Genomic DNA, 18,000 nt, shown 5'->3' on the forward strand with positions numbered 1-18,000 from the left:
TCAAAAATACAAATAGCATCATTTATAGTCGACAGTTCATCGAGTATTTTGGTTTTCTCTTCTAGGAAAATGTAGTCTTGTACAAAAAGTAATTTAAAACTGTAGACTGTGACGTATGGCAAACCAGCGTCGTCGGCGTGGGCGCAGTTTCGTCCGACACTGTCACAGCCGGTGGTCACGTGACGAGACGCAATTAGACGCAACGCACCTTCGTCATGTCATTGAACATATTTAAAACACAGTCACGCCATTTTGACCCTTACGACTTGAGTCATAAGGCGAAAATTCTACACTTAATGACGCGACGAATTTGTCGTAGTAATTCAACTGCGCAATTCTCGTCGTAAACCCGGTATTTTGTATACCCAAGATTTGTGTAAGATTGAACAATGAGCGGTGACGTCTTTACAAGATCTTGAAGAGTTTCTTCGAATTTCGTAAACACTCTTTGTGACCGAATAATAAATAGGAGTATGTTCGAACAAACAAAATTTTCTTTTGGTGCATCTGCTTCTACCAATTTCTCAACACGGCTGTTTTCCGACTTGAAACCATTTTCTTTATTATTTGATATATTGTTGTCCTACTTTTTAGGAAGATGGCACACTACTTTTCTCAACGACCTATTATGAATTAGGGTGTAGTCAAGATCAAACGTGAAAAATCAGGTTTCGTTTATTTTATCAATAAAGATATCGTTTGATGTAATAATTTTGTTCCAGTGAAAGTATTAACTTTAAGATGATGCTTTCCATTTTGTTTATTATGAGCTAATCCTGAAACTTGTTTCGCTTTTCAATAATTTCACAAAATATTATAAATGGTAGGTTTTCGTGATTCAATTGATTTATTTTGAGTGATTTATTTTGATTGAATTACGTCTAGTTTAATCGGCATAAATCATCATTGTTTTTACCTCCATCAATCGTCTATGATTCATACTGAAAACTAATTAGTCTATTTAAACCGTAATGCGTAGTAATCAAAGTCTGCTACAAATTAGTTATAATTTATAACAGTGTAATAAACAGTAAATATTGCATTTATACATTTACATGTAGGTAGGTATGTTCCGTACATACATTACATCAAACGGATTCATTTTGTGACATTCGCTTTGAAACCATTTGGTACCAAGGTTGGTGTCAAACGTTGGATAAATTGGACGTTACATGATTTTGGAATCAAATACTATACCTAAAGATAAGCTGGCACTTCAACTGTACATAAATAGTTGACAATCTCGATGGCATTTTTCTAGAATCATCTAACTGTTTGGATTGTTGTTATGTTATTTGTAAAACATAAATGTTTGTTTACGTGTGGAATTTTTGGAGTATTTTTATGTCACGGCTGAATTCCGCATGTCCTCACTATTTGTGGAGTATTCCACGGATCACGGATGATACTGACCTTACGCGTCAAAATTGGGACTTTGATACAACCTTTACGATTTCGTTTGATAGGAAGTAAACATAAATGGTTTTGGTCAAACAAATTTTTATGGGGACCACTGCTTCAAGCTTAATGTCTCAAGACTTCCACATAGTGCAAGCTACGTAACTTAAGGATGATATTCTAAGAAACGAATAAAGTATAAATCCTTCAAAACATCCTTTTCAACTTGACAAATAAAATCCAATTAGACACCTATTTTTTGCGACCACGAATTCGCGAGTAGTCTGCCAATTTAAATAAAAATAAAAACAAAACAGTCTGTGTCCAGCTCAGTCCAGTTAATTACCTCACAAAATGACGTCATGACTAATTACGCCGTACTAGCTAATAAACATAAATGACGATACTTAATAAAAAACGAGGAAGGTCATTCGTAAACTAATAAGTAGTATGGGCTTAGCGTCGGGTGACGTACCAACCACTAGGCATTGATTGACAGTTAGACAAGTCAAAGGGATATTTTTATCCCACCTCAAGCGAGGGTTGACCCACTGTTCGCGGCCATTCGTGACGCAGACATAGACCTTCAGTTTAATATTTTAGTGTTTAGCTCCCAAGTGACCTGATATCGATCGTGCGTTATGTTTTTAATCAATATTTTTATTAAAAGACGTCAAACGTCAATGCCAAACGTTTTATGATGCACTTGTATTAAGAAAATTAAATGTTTTGGAAACTGTCATAATATCATGTCAAAATATTGCGTTAACCATGATGATAGAGGACTCCCTAATCATGTTAAGTTATCTTACCACAAGCAGGTGGCAAAAATATGCATACTTACAAAAATATATATTGCCCATAAAACTATCAATGTTGCAAATAAAATAAATCCTTGAAAAAAATACTTTCTTGCCACCAACACAAGTAGGTATTTCGATTAAAAGAGAAATAGACTAGAAATGCGGAAGTCTTGTGTTTAATTTTATCGGGGAGTCGAAAATAGGAGTTTATATTTAAACAAAAGGACAAATGGTTGACTCTTAGTCTATGCCACGATAAATGGACGGAATGAATGCGTCACATTCTTTGAGCAAGGAGAAGCCAGTAAGTCTGACACCAGTCTAACCAAGGGGTATTGGGTTGCCCGGGTAACTGGGTTGAGGAGGTCAGATAGGCAGTCGCTCCTTGGCGGTGGTTTTCAGCTGAATCCGATTAGACTAGAAGCCGACCAAAAAAAAAATAGTTGGGAAAGGGCTCGGGAGATGATGATTCCTTGAGCAAGAAAAGAATTAAGATTTACTAATGCATTTTCATTAGTAATTAATCTTAATTCATTGATTATAATTTTGAAGTAGTAAAAAAAATACATTACTTGGACGTGAATTTCCACGACTGTTTATTTGTTATTTTTTGTTTTGCTTGCGCAGTAAGTATCATCATAAAATAGTAGATGAGATAAAAAATAAAAACATTATCTACGACATTGAAAGATTTTCCATAGTGATTAGGTAAGTGCGAAATAATAATATGATATGCTTTGTAAATAAACAAAGGTGTTTACGATAAGGTTATTTATTGTATGATTAATCATTCCACGAAAACAAATAACATAATTAAAAAAACTTAGGTATCTCGTTACGGATAAAAAATCTAATCAATACCGGTTTTGTTGCTATATAAATAATTATTCTAAAATAATTAAAAAATTAAATATGCTTACCACCCTTATTTGTATATTTTGTATTTCCGTATTCATTTCATGTGTGTACCAAAAGTATGTTAGATACCATATTATTTTCCAAAACATCCAAGGTCTTTTATATTATAATTTAGGACAAATGCAGTGCTAATCTATGACAATTGCCGAAAACTACGCATAAGTAATTACTCAGTTTTACTAGGTTATTCCCCAATGCCGTGATTAATCATTCCTGATTGATTGATATGAAGAAACATTAGATAATATTATCGATTCACAAAATTCATATTAAAATAGAACGCAAAAAAATATTCCACTACAGTTTTTAATAAAATCCAATATCTAATCTGCTCGTTACAAACCAGTAGGCTGATTGCCTAGTTTTTACTATCTTTTCAAGTACTTTACATTAGTTTCAGGAAAAATATTCCGTTCAAAGGAAATTGTTTCGTATCTGATAAGTACGTAGGTCGTTCCTGTAACCAATTGGTCTAATGCGTAGTATTGGGGCCTACTTTCTATTGACGTTACGATGCTGATACGTCATTTATCAATACGTCATTAATCGTTACTGAAAGGACCTTTGAGAACTTGATCGCAGACATTGTTCGATATTTAACTCAAATGAAACTCTACTCTTGATTTGTGATGGCAGTTATAACCGTTTCTTAGAGTTTTGATCATAAAGATCGTGTACAGTATTCAGACTTCAGACATCTCGGGTTTTAGTGATTCATTGAGTTGAATATGTGAGGCGTCAATATCTAATGTTCAATAATATGAAATCAAAATCTACTTATCACTATTGTTATTTATAAGGTTGAAGCAGGTTTTATTTGGCTCTTTGACTAAACGCTTCCAAAAACTTTCTACATCTTGTAGAACCAAGAAAACCGCAAAACGCAAACAACAATTAAAACGAGTAACATTTTCAAACCAACTTTATCACAAGGACACAAAATCCAAAATAGTTTGAAAAGCAGTTTAGTTTGAAACTTATTGCAGCTGATACAACGCACGCAGACTTCAAGGCGTTTACGCGGGACGTACGTAAATGTCCAAAATGTACGTAAACCCTACATTTATAACGTTGTCTTATTGTTTTCTTCGAAGCGAAATTAAATGGGTGATGTTCCGGAAAATTGAATAAAACCAGTTCGTAGACAGTTTTATTTATTTTTGTTTTGAAGAGAAAGGCTTATTCCCTCTAGTGCTTGCGCACATGTGCTGATTCAAAAACCACAATGGTACGTAATTGGTGCCGCAAATGTAGAAATTATAGAAAAGATTTTACTCGGCCATTTACAAACGAAGCTTCGAGAAACACAAATGACGCTTCAATAAATCGTGCGGATACAAGATGAGGTACAATTAGAGACATTGTTAAAAACAATATGTAACTACTAAATATAGAAGACAACATAACTATTAATAACAATGTCATGTGTCATTAAACCACTTAACAAGTTGCGCGTGAGCAAGAAACTGAACATTTCACGACTTTTCCTTCTTTCAGAACTAAAGATAGGAAATAGTTATTTACTTGTAATTAGTAAGACTTGTCTAGACAATACCATACATCACGAGCAAATTTATACCTATTTATCTAACATAATAGGTATTTCCCGTCACATTCTAAGCTAACTTTTCTATTATCTGCGAAACTGAAAGAACGTTTAATACTGAAGATTTCAATGTAAAGCCATAAACGCAGATACTGGCAACTAGCCGGGAAGAGAGAAATGTGCAAAACTATATTAATTTATATACGAGGATGCATTATCTCGTGTTAATTTTAGCAAATCTTATTTGGCAGTGAAAGCGACAAATGCATGAAGATGCATCATGACAATAATACGCTCATGTGACATACCATCAATATTTTATTGCTTTTAAAACGTTTACTATCTCCTGCCAGTTGCGTTTCTCACGTCTGTTTCTAAATTTGAAAATATAGGGCTCCAAAATAAACGGTTTATATTGCCGAAAATACATTTTGTGCCGATCGAACGTTTCTGTTGAGTTTACGTCTGCAAACCGTTGAAATTACCATTAAAATAACACACATTACTGAGAAAAACCTTAACCTGTGCAGTTAACAAAAGATTTATAGACTTAATGATAGATTTGCGCAAAACTCATTGGATTCACGCACAAACTATCAAACGGTATTTTTGTGAACTACTTGTTTGGAGCGAACTGTTTCAGCGATTATTTTGTGTTCAAGTTACGCAAAAATATCTTTTTCATAGGTACTAAAGTAGTTACTGTTTGATATCCATATAACACTTGGGTTTGCATAACAATATAGTTCGTATTATTCAGTATGAGTCAGCCAAGTATTTCGATTTGTAAGTTATTCGATGTTAGAACAGAAACCGAGATCCTCAATAGATTACATTACATTTTACGATTTCGGAATTTCGATGATTTCAAAGTAATGGAATTCAGTAGGCGTCCAAAAAGTCGATTTCCGATTGGTTTTATTATTTAAGATCAAAATGAAATGCTATCGGAGTAATTTTGTGGGTTGGTGCAACGCACGAGAGTGCTGTAGCTTTTAACATTTCAAAGAGTTTCACATATGAGTGGGGCGTTGAGTTATGTATTAATCAATCTAAAATTGAAAACCATATCTTTACTAAAATACACACAATATTAGTAGTATCCATTTGTACTTACATGGTTAGACTGGAAGTCGACCTCAACATAGTAGGCAGAAAGAAAAAATAATAACGTTTGGATGATGACACAAATTATGGCATATAGAATACTTGTAACTCAAAATCATCGTTCATCAACAGGTTACAAAGTTAATTAGGTCACACGTGTTCAACATCGGAAGGGACGTTGCATTTCGTTACTGGGTTACTTCTGACGTCAGAGGCGCCCTATATCTATTGCCAGACTATTTTGGTTAGGTTTTTTAGAACGCATCTCTGAATGCATTTTAGTGTATGCGTGACGGAATAAAATTGGTTGCTGTCTGTTATAAAACTTGTACATAATGTTAGTATATAAATAGTTGGGTTATTTATTGCTTGGATTACGTGTACCCAAAAGAAGTTGTAGTATGTAAAAAGTTCTATGTGTAAAGTTAAATAAACAAGGATGTACTTATGATTGAGCGTTTATTTTCATTTATAACTTGTGAATAGCTAATCAACGTTCATTAATTATGTTTTGTGATGTCTTACATGAATTCCGTGACAAAACCTAATAATTACATCGGAATCGTGCAACATTTGTTATATTTTTTTATCACACTTTAACATATTTTGAAAATTACAGTAACTTTTATGTTGTGTTTTATAAGTGATCACGATTTCAAGATGGTTCGAAGTAAACATAACAGCTGTAGAAGAGAACAATGTGCAAAACACTGTTAAAACCAATAAAAAATGCTTTCAAAACCTCCATTACATAGTAAAGAATATACCGATATATTTTAATATGCTCAGAGCCATTATGCAATTAGCTGTCACTCTACATGAAGTGACACGTAAGGTCCCACTGAAAGGTCGAAGTGAAATGACATTTACGTTACCTCACGCATGCTCCATCTATATTAACGGGTCTGTATATTTAGTTCGGTAGCTACTCCCCTCTGACGTCAATGCTGACATTTGGGTTGGTGTGTGTGGCAACCGTTTCTAGTCTAATAGCCCTCTCCCAGGAGTTATTGCTAATAAATGGATTGTCACTGCTCATAACATTTGTTTTGTTAACTTTCGACTACTTACACAGTTCGTGTAATCTATACTAATATTATAAAGCTGAAGAGTTTGTTTGTTTGTTTGAACGCGCTGATCTCAAGAACTACTGGACCGATTTGAAAAATTCTTTCAGTGTTAGATAGCCCATTTATCGAGGTAGGCTATAGGCTACTTTTTATCCGGGTTAGTGCCGTGGTTCCTACGGGATGCGGGTGAATATTTCATATGGCTGAAAATGATAATAAACATTTTTTACATTGGGTTACTCAACTTTATCCAAACGGCTGTAATATTTATTGTAGAAGAAGATATTTTCTCAATAATAGGCCACCATTTTTAAGACGATTAGACAAAATGTCATATTGTAATTTGGATTCAAAGATAAACTCTTTCAGGCATTGAAAATTAAATATTTACCACAAACCAAGCTGATAAACATAAGATTGACAATTTGACGACTGCAACACAGTTGTAAGTTCACATTGTGGTACACAACGTTCACTGAATAGTCGGTTTGTTTGAATTATTGTCTATTTTTGTGCTGGTCTTGAAATCATGCTGGCTGGACATCAACCATGACTGCTTTGTTTACATAGCCCCAAAAAATATTCGAATTTCAAATGTATTTACGAAGGTTAATGTGATTGCAAAAGTTACCCATGAAGCCAGCCCTTTCTAAACAGTTACTCAAATAACATAAAATGTTTGTGTCTATTTGACGCGGATGTAAGCTGAAGGTGATTGGGGAAAACGAGCTATAACGGTACAGCTTGGTCAGGGGTTTACTGCTGCCCACTGTTTCGTATTACACAAAGGTGCATTAATATTGTTTGACACAGAAATGGCAGACGGCGATAAAATAAGAGATAGGACACTTTAAGACGGCCGACACGACAAACGTTCCAAATGTGTCTGTGTACGAAATTAACGAGAGGACCGTTTTATTGTGAGTCACTGAACTCCAATGAGACACACAAACAAACAGGTGAACAAACTCGCAAACACAAAACATTCGATTTGATTAATTGGTATCGGAAGTAGGTCCACTGCATTTGACTTGTAATCGATTATTGCAATCGATTTCATAGATTTACGAATCGGACTCGTAACGTGCTCGAATTAGACGCATCTTTGATCGTAACGATTGAGCGTTTGATGTGTTCCATGTGCACAAATAGCGCCGAATCTATTGATGTTGGTTTTTTTCGATTTTGATTTATGCTTTTTTTGTGCCAACATCGCAATTACGTTACTGAGAAAAAATCGGATGTAAATCGTTACGAAACATGAGACTAAGACTAGCACATTTCGAAATGAGATCAAGAACTTTACATTTACATGAAGTCTACACTGAAGTAAAGGATAATCACATTTTGTATTTACCTCAACAAATAAAAGCTCTAGGAAATTACACTACGTACGTCATTGAGGAAAACGACCTCACGTTTTCTTTATGTTCCATAAACGGCAAACGTACATGCACTCTTGTAGCCATATGTTAGGATGACTCAAGACTGTACCTCAAGTATATTTCTCGGGAAAATTTTACACACGAAACCTATTTTCCTGTGTTGCATCAAGACTAGATTTTTACGGCAAAAACACTAACAGGAATGTAATTTGAAGAATTTCTAAACAGTAGGATGGTTTATTTGTTGTACCTAATTGAGTAATACCATATGCAGAAGCAATAAATCAAAATTGAAGATATAAACAGGAATAACTGTTTTCAGGCAGACGAGCAGTCTGAAGAACTTACAAATGTATCTTATTAATATCTTCCGAATGTAAACATTAAAAGGAAGAGGTTTCCCGACTCCTTGAATTTAGTACAGCATCGTAAATTTAATTGTATTTACACATGTTTATTCTCAGTACATTTAAATTATATGCGGTTACCAAAATAGTCTGGTTTTCGAAGTGAAACCTAGAATATCTGTAATGTATTGCAAATTCAAACTTGCGAAGAAAATATGGATTGTATCATCGCCTTGTCTTAATACTTAAGAGAGAAATAGGTTCTTTGTAAATATATCTGAAGTTGCTTGGAGTAAACTTTATTGTTGACTCCAGATTGACCAAAATACAAATAACATTGTGAGGGCATTGACTTTGTACGCGCTGACAGTTAAGTTTCATGACTTTTGCTGTTTTCGAAATGCACTGTTACAACGCAGTTTTTTGTTAATCTTTCATAGTATACTGCTGCGAAAATTTTAATTAAATGGAAAAAAGTAATGAGGTAACTAATTAGAACTATCGTAGTAATTAATTTCAAATAAAACCGAACCATGCCGTGTAGGTTAAAAACCTTTCCAGTGTTTAATTATCGGCCAATTAATTGCGTCTTTGTATGTTTTAATTCTGGTTGGCTGATTGGGTTTCTGCGACGTAGATAAACTGAAATACAAGACTACTTATTTCTAATTAAGTCTAGTTACAAAACTAGTTTTAAATTTATTTTAAAAGCTGAATAAGTACGTGTTAGGCATGCTATTGGTCTTTACATAGTGTTTCAAATTAATTAGTTTAGCCATTTTACGGCAAAAGAGCAACATTGAACGAACAGAATTCCTTTGTTATTTTAATAAAAGATAAGATTCTTATACACGATAGAAACTTTATTATGATAGGATTTACTATCTGGAGTCGCGAGTTTCTCTTCCTTTGCTAACTTCCGTAAACAACACTTTCTTTGAGCAAATATACGTTGTAACACTTTACTAAAGATTATTACTATCATTAACTTTATTTTATGTTAACGAAATAAAAACGGATATCTCTTATTTACTGCTTTCTCATTAACGTCAAATAAATATGGGTTATATTCTATTGGGAGAAATTGTACTTGGAAATGGGAACATTGAAGTGGTTCCAAGAATATTATTCTGAAAGTAGGGCTTGTTAGCTCTATGAAATATGCACATGCGTTACCTGTGACTTTGAAATAATATTTTTGTCATTTTAAATTGAATCGTTATATGACATTATCGTTTTGTAATAATTGTACGTACTTTAAAACTACTCACAATATTTTTTTCAGCAAATTCAAACTTATCTCCGAAGATTAATATCTTTAAATTTATCAAAATTACAGACTGACAATCTTATTTAATTTAGTTGTGAATATAGAATAGAAGCGCGACTGTCTAGCTGAATCCCGGTCCGCCAGACAGTCTGATATGACTCGCTGTATTTTTAAAATAAATAAGACGTCATACCAATAATTCATTTCGAACATATTAAATAAACGTATATCGATGATCACGCCACGTTAGCCTAAATAAAAATAAGATAAGTGACAGAAGAGTTTCATCGCCCCCTATAATATACGTTTGATGTTACGCGTGAATACATTTTCCAGAGTTTTCCACGCCTGTGGTAAAATTGGAGTTAGTCAATTCGTTGATAGTTTTATAACAACGTAAGATGTTCGGACAAGATTTTGTACCAAGTTTACTACGCTACATTAATATAAAGACTTCATGGAAATTCATTAATTTCATTGAGTTTCGAGTGTGAAAGAGCTTCTTTGTTCAGAAATGAAACGATAAATCAATAATTTTATTGTTTCAGCATTTGTAGCAATAATTCTTTTTGAAATTGCTGCTCTCAAAATAATGATCATTCCCGGTTTCAAACGACTTGAAACTGATTCTTGTCATGTCTTACGTTAATAAAAAAATATGCTGGGTTGTATGGATAAGATAAATGCTGTATAATTATTATAATTATGAATATAAAGGTAAACTAAGAGAGAGCGGACTTTGTTAATGTTTTTAAACAATTCATTCGTAATAACATTTCTGAAAGAACAATGTCAGACGTCCATAGTAACTTAGGCTCAATAAAAATATTTCATGTACAGTGAAAATTCCTACAGTTTTTTGTGTAGTTTAATGTCAGAAGCTTTTCTATGTTTTCCACTTTTGCATTGAACTTCTCAAAACCAAATTATTCCAAATTATTAAAACGAACACCCCGAACTCGATAAACAAAATAATTACTTATTAAAATGATATTTTTTTTTTTTGGAAAAGTTCTAGATAACAATTAAATATTTTATAAGAAGTTATTATTTTATATTTAAATTGTTGTAGTAAAGAACTTTGTGTCCGTGAGAATTTAGTTTTAAAAGTTGATTGGGTGGGTCGAAACCTGACATTGTTCTTTGTACTTTAAACCTTTTAAAAAATGTAAGATTACTACTTACTTTTATCAGTCTAATAATACGTATACTTACCTATTAGCAGTTATATTGTATCTTTACGAGTTTAGTTCAAGTTCAAGGCGTGATTTAAATTTAATGTTGGTTCGCTTAGGAATGAGGACAGTCGGCGGACATCTGACCTCTATAGTTGAGAACGCATCGACGCCAGCCCAAGCATAATAAATATGTATGTATATAAAAACTTTAATATGTATGAAACAAAATAAAATAGCTCTCAGAAATTAGGACCTCTCTTTTGTTATAGTTTCTAATGCAATGTAAAAAGTAAAACGCAATAAACGAAAATGGCGGCCTTCCGTGCTGGTTTAAAATTCTAATTTAGAATAAACGGTAAAATGTACCGTTGTTCAACCAAAAATAAAGATAAATACAATGTGTTCGGGTTATGAAATGGCTTCAATCGATAAAATGGCGTTTAGAATATTAAAGAATTGAAGACTACAATAGAGAACCATAGGTATAAATTGTAGGTTATATGGCTAATTTTGAGAGCTCGCTTTTTACCTGTGGCCAGAATGGAGCTTCTGAAAAGCGATCGTCTGAGTTAATTTTATTGAGATTCTACACTCTATTATCCAATATTTAAAGGACATTGTTCAATTTTGGCCTAAGAACCGATGTGAATATAAATTATACTATAATTTTTATTTATTTTTATATTGTTTGAAACATATTTTAGTATTCCACGGACACTTCAAATAAATAAATTCCAAATAAAAAGTAGGGTCACAATTATTGATGCCTTATAAAATGTTTCCGTCAGCCAGTGCTGCCAGTTTCGGAAGTTTTCGGGATTTCGGTAAATACGGATCGAATTGAGAACCTACTTTCCGAAGTCGGTTATTAAAATTAGTTGGTAACACTTTATACATTTAAATACCTAAACTGACTAGCTAGAAAAAAGCTAGTATTCTGTATAATGTTTTAAGATGGTTTTGAGCGAATCGCGAATTTCTAGCTTGGCATTCGAGTAGGATTATAGTTTTCGTAATTGGCAACACTGGTGTACTTCAGTCAGTTTGCTAGAAGTCAGTTTGATTGGTTTGATTGCTTTGCGACTATCGTTTCTTTTGTGATTTTCTATGCGTTTCATGGTTTTATTCTAACAACTTTGGCTTGATTACGGACTCCGATTAGATTGCGTACTTGGTAGACTCGGCTTTGTGTAAAGAACTGGATTTTACTAGCATTTTCGGATATTGCTCTGTCTGTGATCGAATTTAGTTATATTATAATTACAACAATGGATGCAGAATATAGTATATTGTATAAATTGTGGATCTGCTGGAGGTTCTTTGGTATTAGAAAACGAAGATATACTTCGTTGCATACAACAATGGACTGTTCCCCGTATGGTAAGTGGTCTACGAAAGTGTTTTTCTAATTTTGATAAGAATGTTACTACCTACTTATGTTTTCATAAGCACACAATTTCTCGGTTTTCAAATCAATTGCCACAATTGCAAGTTACTTGATATTTACTAATGATTTTTTGTATTTATTATTACAGGTTGAAGCTCATGACCTTATATGTACGACGTGTTGGTCTGAAGCAGTCGAGCATAATAAGATGCAATGCACTGTTGGACGCAATTGTGTACTTTGTAAGAAGCTCCTACCATCAGGCATACTGTTGCAATTGTATCGTTGGGCGTAGAACAGTGGGCTGTTGTGCCCACATAATGACTATTATCTGGTATTTAAGCTGGGCGAGATACCAAAGCTCAGTTCTTAGATATATTATTGAGAAATATTGATGATTAAAAACCTTTAATTGAATATAAATATTGTTTTTATTGCACATCCTCGAAAACCTCTTTCATTGTTATTGGTAAACCTTACTTTAACTGTTAAATTATTTTGTGTGGTAATGACATTTTTAGTATGGTCTGTACCTTCTTGGTAATAGACCGCGGGTTCGATTCCCGCCTTATGGCATGTAGATAGCTAGGTAACTGTCTAATATAAAAGTAGTATCAATCATTTAAATAAATAATTCTCCATCGTAATAATATCGATATTTTATGAATTGTGGTGAATGGAACTCTTCCATTTTGGAAACTTATGCGTTTTATCACAAATCCAAAGTGGATTCACTATATATTAAGAAACGTAACGTTGAAAGCAAAAGCGTTTAGGTAGTTGTTTTTCATAAAAATTCTAAGCATTTATGAAAACTAGTCACACGCCCCGTCTTCGCACGGTGGCAATGTAAAACCTTGGTGTAAACCTTCCTCTTGACCTACTCTATCTATTAAAAAAAATCGCACCCAAATCCATTGCGTAGTTTTAAAGATCTAAAGCATTCAAAGGGACAGACAGAAAATGCAACTTTATAAAATGATCATTGTCAAAGAATTATCTTAAACTTGACTATTTACTATCTCTTTTCCTAGTATCTAGTAGAGTAGTCTTTTCCTAGATCTAGAAGAGAACATATAGAGCTGTACATAGTATTGTTGATTTTTTGTATAGTGTAGTTTGATAATACTACTCTGATATTTCACGCAAGCTTGGTTATTTTTTATTTATAACCTCAAAATATTAACTTTTTTCGTAATTATTTTAGTTTCCTGAAGTGTCCGTTCGTGAAAACTTATTTCATAGGATTCCATATAATTTTAAGAGTTTATAGAAGTCACTTTCCATTCGAACGGTTCTTAGGCAGAACATGTATGGAGCCGGAACAATGTCCTTTAAAACATCAGACCAAGTTATATAAAGCTACCTAATGTTACAGATATCTCCCACATCAGTCTACTAATACCATCTCATATCTGTACGAACATTTCAGTCTATAAATATTCAATCGAATATTCGATGACAGTCTTCGATTCAAAAGTCACAGAAAGTTGACACCCCTCCAAATAAATGTAATAAATTATTCACCACATAATTTCTGATGGAAATATTCAATTCAATGTGCACGTGAACTTAAAACGTGAATTTTGAATTATATTAAACTGAAACTTGGTTACACTCAAAACAGAGTTGGTGCCAATTTATTTAATATCCCACTTTAATCTCGAATATTAATGAATTATGATTTAACACATTCTGAATGTTAGCAAAATAAATAACTCAAACTCAGAAAGTGGTTAAACATTTTCGTGGCCAGCATAAACACACGTTTGCAAAAAATCAACAGTACGCAAATCGAGCCCGAAACAGAGTCATTTCTATAAATAAAACAAATAATAAAATGTTAAAGGACCATTCTAGGAAAGAAGTAAAGGAAGATAAGCAATAGAATCATGAACATTATCAAGTGGATGAGCTGTAAAGTCAAGGTGAATGACGAGATTGTCCATAGAACTATCATTATTGAACAAGTGACAATCGTTTATCTTGTAAAAATAGAGAACAGTAATTATGGTATTAAGTATTTAAGGTTCAATTAATAAGTACAAAGTCGTTAAGCCTTTACACGGCAGAGAGAAATAGGTATACAGAATCTAAACAGTTCTTGCGTGCAAGTCGGTACAAGGATGCAATTTCAAAGTTCTTAAAGTACCTAGATGAGGTAGGTACTTTTATCGTAATTGCCTCGTTCATGTCGACACGTGTATTCCTTATTGCTTATAGTACTGAACCGTCATACATCTTTATGTTTATGGCTTTAAAAGTCATATTGGCTTGTCTTGGGGCTTCAAATATATTGTTCCAATTACAACTATTTGTTATTATCACCTCAGCCATATTTTACGTTAGTTTGAGGAAAATTTTATGGTACGTAAATGGAGTACCTTCTTACCTGTCAATTTTACAACGAACTCTATGGTATAAAATGGCTGGTTCTAATTCGTTTCCGGAATTAACTCAAGCTAACAAATGTTTCGTAATTAATAAGTTGGCACATTCTGAAATCCTGTTTTCACCACGGTAAAATGTTTTCAACAATTGTTTAACCCAAATAAGAAAATTGAACATGAGATGGATCAGAAAATTAAAACAACAGATTTATATTGTACGAGGAAGCGTAGCTTTTTTTGTTCTAAACAAACATAAACAAAGCCTCGTACTCGAGTTTTTAAAACCTAGTTTTATAATGTGGTTGTCGTAACACTTTTTGTAGATCAGGCGTTCACTTGTAAAATATTGCGTAGTTCTTAAACTATTGCTTTGATGAAGCAACGGGTAATCAATAGTATCTGTTTAACAAAATGGATAAGGACAAAAATTTTGACCGGTTTCAGATGCTACAAAGGAAAAAATAACATTTTTTACCTCCTTCCTACTTCAAAATGGTTTCCTTAAAGTTACTGTTACTTACAATACGGAAACCGATAAGTTAATTAGGATGCAGTTCGTGCAGTAAATGTCGGAAGGTACTCTTGAACAAAGATGTGCTCTTAGTTGTAGCTCATCATGAATGTGAAAACCCATTCGGGGGGGTTTTTTATATTGAGTGTAACTATATGGTAAAATTTTGTCAGTGAATTTCAGTTACTTACGCCTTAAGTTACCGTTTTATTGAAAAATGAAGAAAAGGTCGATGTTCGAAAAAGTTGTTGAAGTTAGTCCTGCACAATACAAATTGTTATCAAAAGTATGCCTTTTGTTTTAACATCGGAATGAGTAGGTATCATATAAAGATGAACCTCGCATAAAAGTCGGATAAAAATAAAATATCATTCTAAAAGTCTACCGCTACAATTGGTTAGCAACAGACATTATTAATACAGGAGTAAAGTTCGCTTCACCAATTACGTATAAAGTATAACGTACGCAAATTAATTTATCACCAGCTTTGAACAGTTGTTTCAAACCGAGGGAAACCAGTGGCTCAGTAATAAATAAACTTTTGAACTGTCAGTGTAACAATGAGGTGTACTCGTAAAGCAAGCCACGTGGTAAACATAAGTGCCAACATTTAGAAAAGTAATTGATTTTAAGATTGCGTACTATTCCAAGCTTGACGTACTTTAAAACTGTGGGAACACTAAAACTATTATTTTAAAATTTGCAAATGTTGTTTGCGTTAGTAATTTTGTTGGATCTTATTAGCGTTTATTTGAACGTAGCATTCTTTATATGAGAATCGTTGATTTTGTTAAAACTTAGCATGACATGCAAATTTTCACTGATACCTTATGTCTTCGTTAAGTATTGGAAAATAAATAATCTCTGTGTTCTTCATTTATGTGCTTCGATAAAACGCTACGCAAATAAATGATATTTACCTTAAATGAGACTTAAATACAATGACGAGACATCTTTACATCAGTTTTTAGAAGTCCAGTAGGTACGTTGCGCAAATCATATAAAATGTTATGTCTTGGCATATCACCAGTTTTATATCGCCCTTGGTAACCGCCGGTTTAGTTTGTAACTATTATCTAACTATGTATATCTATCTCGGCTACTATTGTGACGTAACCAGTTGCCAACTGCTTTACTCATTCATTCGCTTTTAAATCCCGATTTATTCGTAGTCATTTACTACTTACTAGTTTCTTAATTAAAATTAGAATACGTATCTAATACTCACGTTGATACCGAGTTGATAAAATGGGTTTGTGTAGTAGCATAAACATTAGTTTCATAATTCCTAGATTTCATCATCAACGTTGACGAGTGTTGCAGTTAATTAGATACCGGATGACTATCATAATTTAAATGTCTTTATTTTCAAGTAGATTACGATCTCGAAGTGATTATATTTTACAGTGTAATTTTTGCGGATGTTCACTATGCCAGCGCTATATTTAGTTCATGGTTATAATTTATCACTTTTTCGATGTGTGACATATTTTTATCGCAAGATACGTCTTGTAGATTGATGCCAATATCGAGATTAGTATACTACTTTAGTAGCGTGTTCCCAATTATTTTCTAAAATTTCAATATAACTATTTGCTTTGACATCAACTGGTAGAAATATACTACTTATATAGTTTTGTTTCAATGGTTTGCCCAAGTCCTCAATAGAAAAATATTCTTAGCAGATTAAGACCAGGTGTACTCTCTCCGCATAACTTCATTTGCCAAGAGTACTCAACTTTTAACATGAAATTCAGTTCCAAGTCTTTAATGTTCCAGCAATCTTGGCTACTCTGATTTTGGCCACTAGTTTTGTGTTGTGACGTCTACTAGTTTATTGTATGGGTCGTAAAATATTTAGGATTTAATTTCTCAAAATACAGCTCACTTATTCTGTAAGTTTCTGAGAATATTTGTGAATTAGAGCATGTTACTTTCGTGTTAAATATCCAATTACCTTTAAAGCAAACTGCGAAATTGAGGTGACCTGGAAATCTGTATACAAATTGGTATTTTAGATTATACAAACTTAACATTACCGTCTCAAAGATGAAAAGCTTTTAGCATTCTCACGTTCAATAATCGCCTCGTTTTCTGTGCTATAAAACTTATAATCGATTAGATCATGTTTGGGTAACAGCAAACATAATTTTGCCAATATCTATCACGAATTGATGCTTGACGCAGAAGGCGAAAATGGAATACTGACCCATTTCTTTTGAGGATAACGCTCCAATATGACGTCAATATGATGTAACTGGATTATACGAATGTTAACCTGGTCTAAAAGAAAGATAACGTTGCGCAATAAAAATAATGTATGAGGGTCAGAGTGATCAATGGTTATGGAATGACATTCAAGAGATTATAAAAATACTGAAGTAGCTCCATAATTTATTATCAAAACATGATTGACCATGTAACATTTAAAATGCTGCTCCATTTTCTGCCACTCTCCTATCTAGTTAGTAATTGCAATACTGAAAAGTACTGAAAAACCGAAGAAGACAAATAGTGATTTCATAAATTCGTATTTACCAAATGTTTCGTGACTAATGTCTTCTTGGCCTGTCTTTCACCAGCATGAGAAATGGGTCTTGCAAAGTTATAGTTGTCGTTCTGAAAATGTTTTGATTTGCTACTTTAAAATTAAGTGGCGAAGCAATAAGGTCCATTATTCTTATATTAAA

General features: G+C 33.2%; 1 protein-coding gene across 3 annotated transcripts in view; it reads left to right on the forward strand.

Annotated features, from left to right (window-relative positions):
- LOC124631595 overlaps positions 1-18,000 on the forward strand; it is a 194,735-nt gene that overhangs the window by 121,879 nt on the left and 54,856 nt on the right. The gene's annotated exons all lie outside the window — the stretch shown is intronic.

The sequence above is a fragment of the Helicoverpa zea genome, chromosome 7 (genome assembly GCF_022581195.2).
Source record: "Helicoverpa zea isolate HzStark_Cry1AcR chromosome 7, ilHelZeax1.1, whole genome shotgun sequence".
Lineage (NCBI taxonomy): Eukaryota > Metazoa > Arthropoda > Insecta > Lepidoptera > Noctuidae > Helicoverpa > Helicoverpa zea.